This window comes from Cibotium barometz, chromosome 27 (genome assembly GCF_041138505.1).
Source record: "Cibotium barometz isolate CiBa-2024 chromosome 27, ASM4113850v1, whole genome shotgun sequence".
NCBI lineage: Eukaryota > Viridiplantae > Streptophyta > Polypodiopsida > Cyatheales > Cibotiaceae > Cibotium > Cibotium barometz.
Window position 1 is genome coordinate 8348572 of NC_141072.1, and position 8901 is coordinate 8357472.

The 8901-nt window shown below is 39.1% G+C and overlaps 1 long non-coding RNA gene and 1 pseudogene across 2 annotated transcripts; both read right to left on the reverse strand.

The window, feature by feature from the left end:
• Positions 1-707: 707 nt before the first annotated feature.
• On the reverse strand, positions 708-2414 carry LOC147623038 (putative galacturonosyltransferase-like 7 pseudogene; annotated as a pseudogene).
• A 3645-nt stretch (positions 2415-6059) lies between these two features.
• On the reverse strand, positions 6060-6916 carry LOC147623039 (uncharacterized). Of its 2 annotated transcripts, XR_015269401.1 has the most exons (4): positions 6831-6916; positions 6664-6748; positions 6451-6548; positions 6060-6369 (listed from the first exon to the last, which is right to left on the reverse strand). It is a non-coding gene; the product is annotated as an uncharacterized LOC147623039 (long non-coding RNA). The 2 variants fall into 2 exon arrangements; XR_015269400.1 differs by lacking the exon at positions 6831-6916 and having other exon boundaries at positions 6664-6767.
• Positions 6917-8901: the final 1985 nt, after the last annotated feature.

Sequence of the window (8901 nt, forward strand, 5' to 3'; positions counted from 1 at the left end):
ATGTTCAGGAGGTTGTGGATTCGAATCTACCTTAATTGCATCTTGCCTCTTTACATTGAATCTTCCACCTTTAAGGTCCCAAATAAAATGATAGCAATAGTTTAGAGAAACATTACAAGGGCCAACAATAAAATGAATAATCTAAAACATCAATGTGACCCTTTGAGCTTTAAGATAAAAGAGGGAAAAGAGGAAAAAAGGAAGGGAGGGCGAGGGGGTTGGGGAGTAGGTTGTAAAACACTAGGCCATGGCATAAGGATGATTTTTGACGAACTTGGTCACCCTTCAAAATGATGGGTTTGATATAAATAATGTCCATTTTTTCACAATGATTTTTGAAGGACTTGATCACCCTTCAAAATGATTTTTGAAGGACTTGATCACCCTTCAAAATGCCACGTTTAATAGAAATAATGCCCCTTTTTTCACAATTTACCTAACGTTTTTTTAATGCAAAAAGTGATTTAATTAATGGTATCAAAGTATGATTTAATTAATGATATCAAAGTATATGCAATTTACCAAACGTTGCGACGCGGTCACTCGAAATAAGTGGCTCTTTTTTAACGGCCAAAATGCCTAAACCGGGCACATGCCCTTTCCTTGTTAATTTTAAAGATTTAATGATTTCGTAAGTCGGAGAAAAAACTGAAAATTGACACATAAACAATGTAACACTAAAAAAATGAGCAGCAAAAGGACTTGAATTGGAGGAAAAAACTTTTTTAAAGGGTAGAATGTGGGGTTATTACATGACATCAACGCGAGGTTGAATTTTGAAATGAAGGCAAACATTACCCTATTTTCCAGATGATAATTACCGGAGTGAGAAGCCCTGTTCACCCCTTGCTTCTACCCAGAGCACCAATGACAAAATTGCCTAGGAGAGAGGGCCAGCCACATATGAGAGCTAATTGAGCTTGCCTATGGTGTATCAATCTCTTGCATTGGCTCTAATGCTTAATTAAGTGTGCTAATCTCTAAGTGGGAGCTCCTTGGCTTGCTTAATTAATTACTAGAGCTAGAGGAAATAATTCAATTGCTCTATAAGTGGGAGCTCCATGGCTTGGCCACCAGTGGCTTCATGGACTAATGCTGCTAGAAGAGACATAGAGATCATAAGGTGCCCAAAGGATGTCCAATGGGCAAGGCTTGCTTGAATCAAGACGGTTCCAAGGCTTGCCTTTACCACTCCAATGCAAGAGGCTGACTGGGCCTGGGTGTAAGAGCCTGCACCTCCCCTCTTTGTTGTCCCCGCCAAGTCCATGTTGGTTCCACCTGTGCTCTATGGCCTCCACATTGCCCCCAAACACCAGCAAAAATGGTGGCAAAGACCCCAACTCATATATCCTCTTGGCCTTCTGCACTCCCATCCACCCCTCCACTGCCCTTGTGTACCCCTCCCCCCTCCACCTCTCCAAGTCCATCACCATCACCCCTGTGTTGAAATAGCATGGCCTCCTGCCTCCAAATGTCGCATTTAATCGCTCGTCGAGCCAAAACTCATCGGTGAAATACTTGGTAAAATTTGCATTGCAATACTCTGGTGCCCCTATTGGATGTGAGTTCAAGCTCTTCCCCCATAGCTTCACTATGTCATCCACTACAACCACATCCGAGTCCAAGTAGATCACCCTCTTAATGCAGTTAGGAAGCACATCTGCAACGTAGATTCTTGCATAGTTGAGGGGCTGCTCCAATGCTTGCCTGATAGAGGAAGAGATTATACTTCTCACTAGCTCTTCATCAAAATGGTAGACTTTGAATTTGAGGTATGGGAAGGTGGTTTTAACGAGGTGGGCTAGCTCTCTCTCCAAGGAAGAAGAGAGGAGATGGAAAACTAGATTCTCTGGGCAAGAAGCATGTTGGACGATGGACAGTATGGCTGCCATGGATCCTCTCAAGTAAGAGAAATCTAGTGTCATTGCAATGTGAGTGGCAGAGAGGGGTTCACAAAGCTCAGAACCATCATTGTGGTTCACCAATGGCAAGCATTCTAAGCCATTTCTGAACACAGGGGCCTCTTTGAAGAGAGGGAGGCGTGAAGAAGAAAGCTTGAGGGGAGAGCCGCCCACTGCAGTGCTAGCTCTTGCCGCGGAAAAGGGTATGAGAAAGCTAAGGTAGAAGAGAGAGCAGGTAGCACAGATAGAGCCCACCATAGCTTTATGGCGGAGCTGAGGGGGCTCAGTGGCTATGGCGGGAAGAGCTTATGGGACGTGGGCTCGCAGCAGGAAAGGCGTGCAAGCTAGAGCTTAGAAGGGGTCGTGGAGGTGGCGATCGTGATGTTGATAGAAGATCACTCTTTATGACTGCTAGAAGCTGGCAGTGTAACAATATTACTAATAAAGAGGCGCTCTTCCATCCCAGTCTAAAAAATTGTCAGGTTTTCAGTCAAGAAAATTGCAGTGCAGAAGCTGAAGGGATGCACAGAAGTTGAAAGGCCAAGTTCATATACAAGCATATATATTATGGATATATATATATATAATTTATAGATATACATATATATATACATGCAGCACAAAATTATATGTAAACGCAAAATTACATGCATACATATATATGTGTGTGTGTATATATATATATAGATATACATATATATATGCACAAATTTGGATTTTAGCTTTATTCCTGTTTTTTTTAAAGACTGTGGAATTATATTATATAAAAAGCTTTTTGTTAAATAAATATTCCCTGTTTCAATAATATCATATTTTCTACAGCAGCCTTTCACAAAATAATGCTTAGTTTTGCATTCTTTTCCTCCCCTCCTTCCGCAATGATAACTGAAGATTCAAGAAGAGATTTTTGCCCATGCCAAGGACTCCAGAAGTCAGCTTTAATAATAATTTTATTTGGAAGAAAAAAAAAGCTTTGTTATTCAGCTCAAAAAAAAGCTTTGTTATTCAGCTCAAAATATAAAAACTATAGTGTTCAAAGTTATAGAGAATCATTTTAAATAATTGCAGTATAATATATTATATGTCAAAATTCAAAATAGCTTGTACAAAATGCTGCCTTTTCCTTTCTTTATTAAAAGACGCCGGAAAATGACATTATTGTCCAAAAAAAATTAATAGTATTCTTCGAATTTCGGCGAATTTCAATAAAAAGCCTGATGTATCTGACGTGTTAGTTTTTTGAATAATACAATATATCTTTTTTTAAAGAATTTCGGCGAATTTCGATCCAGAAATGCATTATGATGTAATGGTTTTTTCAACCTTTGAGCTTGATTTATGAGTCGCACGTGTAAAAACAGCTCCACACGTTTTCCATTTTAATAGGCCGCCAGCTGGAAGCCGGCCACCCTTGTATGCGCGCCAGCTGCAAATATGTAAAAATTGAAGTTAGAAAACATAAAAATGACACAATCATCTTAAAAAGTCAATAACAATAATATATTGTGCATTGAAATCCACGCATGAGAGTTATTATGTCTTCTTATCATTGTTAACGTAAGGTAGTACTAAGTACTATTTTGTACTAGCGTCTTTCCACACTAGGATGTGATGGGCCACCAAAAGGATTCATGATGGGCACTCATAGGGCCTTTCCACACTAGGATGTGATGGGCCGCAAAAAGGATTGATGGATGGACAAGACTGCCCCAACCCCGGCGTGCTAAAACGCATAATGATTGGTCGAGATGCATTCATTTCACGACGGAAAGATTTCCGTGTCATGAAATGAATGCAATGAAAATGGGCAAGGTTTAGTGTATTTTGTACTAGAGTTTACAGTTGAAGGTTTCAAAACTGCTAGATTTTGGGAGGTTTTAGTTATAAATACCATCCAATAATTTAAAGTTAGTAAGAAATTTTAAGAGAGAAGGGTTTTCACAATTTGGGTGGTGGAAATTTTTTTCACCCAAGCTTGCCATAATGATTCATTGAAAATTCACGATGGAAGCATGCCACTATCGTTCCCCGGGTCACTCGTGCAGTGGATAGGGCATTGAAGCCTCTAGAAAAGAACCCGGATTCAAGCCCCACTGCAACCAACGAATGGACGTAGCCACTTGGGATTGGACGCCCCATTATGGTAAAGTGAATGTGGACGCCCCATTGTGGACGTCCTATTGTGGTTGGGACGGGTGCAAGTCCTGATTGATTTTGACGATAGATGCCCCAGATAACACGACTCTCTAAGCGCTTATCCAAAAAAAAAAATCTTGCCCACAAAGTATAAGCAATGTCGGTATGTATTTTCTAGTTAAATATTTCATTGTCCTTAACTTCTTAAGAAATGAGAAGCTCATGGTGTATCCCTAATCTTTCTTAATTAGATCATATCCCTTGTATATAGTCTCCACTTCCCTCGCATAAATGCTAATTCGAGAGTTTGTACACCCCATTTTCCCACTTGTATAGTAGGTACTTAGTTTTGGTGAATTTTGGTTCCTTCTATGACTCCATTTGCTACATTTACATGCCCTTTTGACTTTTGGAGCCCAACTATATCAAATGACTAAGGTACATGCTCCCCCTTGCTACAAGAATGTTGCACCTTCTAGCACATTGTTTTTCAACACTCCCCCTTAAAGTGATGAGGATTAATCACCTTATATGCATACAATGGACCTACACTTCTAGTCATTTGCTAGAGGGGTCCGTTTAAGCTTCTCACATCAATGATTCGTAAGTAGGCTTGATTTGACACTTTACTAAACACGAGAGGTTAGGTTACAACACAAGGAAAGAGCCATGACTTTGTACAATAATTTTTTTGAAGAGTTGCTCGGGGTTTCTTCCTTCCTAAGAAGATTCATTGCCATCTTCTTTTTTTACTATCATGTTGTCCTCTTCGGCCCACTTTTTATACCAGCAATCTTCAACCATATTTTCTACATTCCCATAGTAGTGGCATGTGACTTTGCTCCTATTTCCTTCATTGGTCTTTGATGCTTTCTCACATAACTCGATGTAGTCATGGCAATCCTTGCTTGAATCCTTTTCTCTTCCTCTAACACTGATGCTTCCACTCCTTCAAGTGTTGGATTTGGGGAGGTTCTTCAAGGTAGACACCAAAGGGTGAAAGCCTTATAGGGCCATAATTCTCAATAGGATGTCTATGGCATCCTCTTCTTCTATGGGAGCCTCAATGTCGACACAACGGCCACCTATTGCATTACGATTTTCATTTTGTTAAGATGTGTTGAGATTTCATTTTGTTAATATGTGTTGGGATTGATTCCCTTTCCTTTACATCCAAAGCCAAAGAACTATAATTTTAAATTTATCTTTGAATTCCTTTGTTTGACCCTAAATAAATTTTCCAATGCATCCCAAGCACCCTTAGTTGTATTTTTTAAAGCAATGTGGTGGATAAAACCATCTCTCAAATCTAATGCAATTATAGCTAATCCCTTTCATCTTTGCTCAACCAAAATTCCTTTCATCCCCATCGATTTCCATAGACTTTTCTCTCCCTTTAACAATGCCCCAACAATGCCCCAAAGTGATTCTTTCATAAGTATGAACTTTATATTATTAATGGATCAAGATGAAGATTCTTTTGGTGCAGAAAATAAACTTCTTGATATTGATGTTGTTGAGAATGGTGATGTGCTAGTCAATATCACATTAAGACAATGTTGCTCCCTAGCTCAATTGCGCAATGACATTCTATTTGAGACAGAAGGTTCTATTTCAAAGGACTTTTTATTTATCTACAACAATAAGAAGGTATACCATGTGACTTATCCTAGTCTCATTAAGCACTGCTATTAGTTTACTTTACCCTATTGTTTCATATTGCTTTTTTGCAGGTGCTCAAAAGAAGAGAGAGATCAATAAAATGCAAAGACATTGAAAATTTGAAAATTGAGATAACACAGACTCCATAAACAAAGGTATTATATTTAGAAATGTAAAATTCTGTACAGAAGTGTTTAATTACATATGTAGAACATATTCTTGACAACAATTTTCTATTTATCTACAGGCTGATCTAGAGGCTGCTCTACATGGTCCAAGCTCACCGTATCATCTTTATTTGGAGAATCTACTTTCTGTTGCTCCATCTTGTCGTGTACAGTCTCTTGGTGCTACTCCATTGTCTCCTCTACTGTCCCTGGAGCATCTGTTTGCTGTTGCTCCATCATTTCCTCAATAACATCAGCAGCAGCAGAGCAGGTCCTTGTTCTTGTGGCTTCTCCTCATCACCACTAGGTCCTTGTTCTTGTGGCACCACATCTGCATCATCTGTGTCATCAAGGTGTATGACACCTTCTCGGACTTTAGAGCTCTCACCTAACTCGACAGTAGCTGGTACAATAGGTTTGGGGAAGGCATACTTCAAAAACTTCCAAATTATATCAGCTCTGAAACTATACACATAGCTCGAGTTGAAGCTATCTTCTCTCATCTGCAATGAGATATGATGATTTAGAACACTTTGTACCAATATCAAATTTTTTGAAGCTAAATGAAAATTATTTTTTCTTACAAGCTCTGGCTGTCCTATCTCAAAATAGCTTGAAAGTATATATTTGGCACTAATCAGCACTCTCCAGCACAGCTACTTGAATCATCTTGTTGTGGTGTCTGGATAGTTGGAAAGATATGTTAGAAACTGTTAATGTCTGAACAAAATAAAATTATTCAATAAGTTCAAAGGCATAGCATGAAATAGACATCAGTAGAGGGAACAACTTTCTACCTCTAAATCTATTGGCTCTATTGAATCCAAAAGATTGACATTAGGAGGACACTGATCCAATGCATCTAGAAGTCTTCTAATACAACTGCAATACATATAATTCAGTTAGTGTGCATTAAATCCAAATAATGAAGTTTAAAGTTAAAAATAGCACACAAACCACTTACAATTTAACCTCTCTGTGTGTGTTTCTAAGAGAGTTGAATAAAAAGCATTGCTTCTGCTGGATGTCAATAGAAGCAAAGCTCCAGTGGTCACTGCATAAGGAAAAAAGCATTAAGAAATCAAAGGCTACAAGAGTACTCAATCTTGAAGGAAAATCCCAAAAGAAGCAGCCACACACATACTTGTTATGGTATGGAAGTAGCAAAATATCAACATGATCAAAATCACAGTGTCTGAACCAATTGAAAATATCCATGGGAGTTTCCTTTGGATCTCTTAACTTGAAGGAAATTGCAGGATCAATAATATAAACTGTATGCTGTACAGCATGGTTCAGCCAGCTTCTCATCATGCTACATTGGACAAAACAATAATTAAGGTAAGGTGTAAGGGAGGAGGTACAATAAGGATTGTTTTGCAAATAAATGTAAAATAAAAGACACTTACTAGAGCATTGCAAGAATGATAGTATCTGAGCAATACTCATTCTTATGAGCCAATGCTGCCAAGCATGCTTTTGTCAAGTCAAAATTATTCTCTGAAAAATCATCTTCAATATGGACAACTATGTTAGGGCCCAGCTCCTGCAACCTTCTCTGTATCTGTAGCTCCATCTGTACAGTCTCCACATCTATAGAAGATTTGGATTCCTCTATTTGCTGCTTCAGTGACTCCTCATAAGCAGCTTTCCCTCTGGTGCTCATTGAGTGGGTCACTTCAACAACCTTCACCTTGTCTGCCTTCAATTTCCTTGTAGGTGGAATTAATAATATATCTCTCATTTTAATGTCCTGCCATTCCACAGGATGGACCAGCTTGTCATACCTCCACCTCACTCTGGACAATGTGTTGAAGTCCTTGGCCATCAGAGTTACCCTGTGAGCATGGGCTGCTACAAGCATTGCATCTTCAAAGTACTTCTCCAAGTAATCCTCTGCCATTTCCTGTAAGGAAAGAATGGCAGTCCTGTTCCACCTGAAACCAAGGTGCCAACTATCACAAATTTCTCTCACTAGCCTCTGAAAAGGTGCCTTGGGGATTGCAAAGCCTATAGCTTTTTGCTGTTTCCTGATCTCCTTTAGCACACCAGCAGAATGCTTTAACCTCTTGGACTTTTGCTGCAGCATGCTCATTGGCTTCCCCTTCCTGCCATGTGCAACTCTTCCTTTTGTAGGCACACTAGATTCCTTGACATCAGCCCCAGCTGCTGCTGCTGCAAGCCCTGGCCCCTTGCCAGACCTCCTTGCAGTTGCCTTGGTTCTTGCCATCACTCTGAAAAGGTCCATACAAAGAAATAGAAAAAGATTAGAAACATGGAGAATATAGAATGATAAAAGAAGGTGATGACAAATTGGATAAAGCAAAATTGAACAATTTCCAACAAAACGCGATTATGATGATTTGAAATTTTTAACAGCTCAAAATCGCGTTTTTTTGCAAATACTTGAAACAACATGCTATTGCATCCCTATGATGAATTCTCTATCTTTTCAACTATGTATTGAGTTTATAGAAGAACTATGCAGCCTTGAATACCCTAGAAAGTTACAAAATCACAATGAAATGGGTGGATGAAGAAGCATTTCAAAATTTGCAACAAAATGCGATTTAGACTATTTTGAGATTTCTAAAATCCTCTCCTCGCGTTTTGCTGCAAATTCTAGAGACAACATACTTCAGCATGCCTTTAGTCATTTCAGTGTGTATGCAGCTTAGTGCAACATGGATTGAGCCTATGGACATCAAGAAGTGATCAAACTCTCATTCAACAGGCCCAAATAAAAAGTCTTCCTGCTTCTACATGCAGTGGAGAAAATCTAAAAAATGCATATAATATTTATCATAATGTGTAACCTACATCACATCAATCAGTTCCTTACCCTAATATACTATTAAACAAGAAGAAAAGGAAAAAGATTTTCTTACTAACCTGGAAGCTATCTGCAAGTGTGCTGTGCTGATGATGAGTATCCTGTGCTGGTTGTGAACCTCTGCTGCTGGTCTGGATGCTGATGGTGTAGAGTAGGGAGGTAGAGATGCAAGAGAACTGAGTTAGGAGAGTAGATTATTACA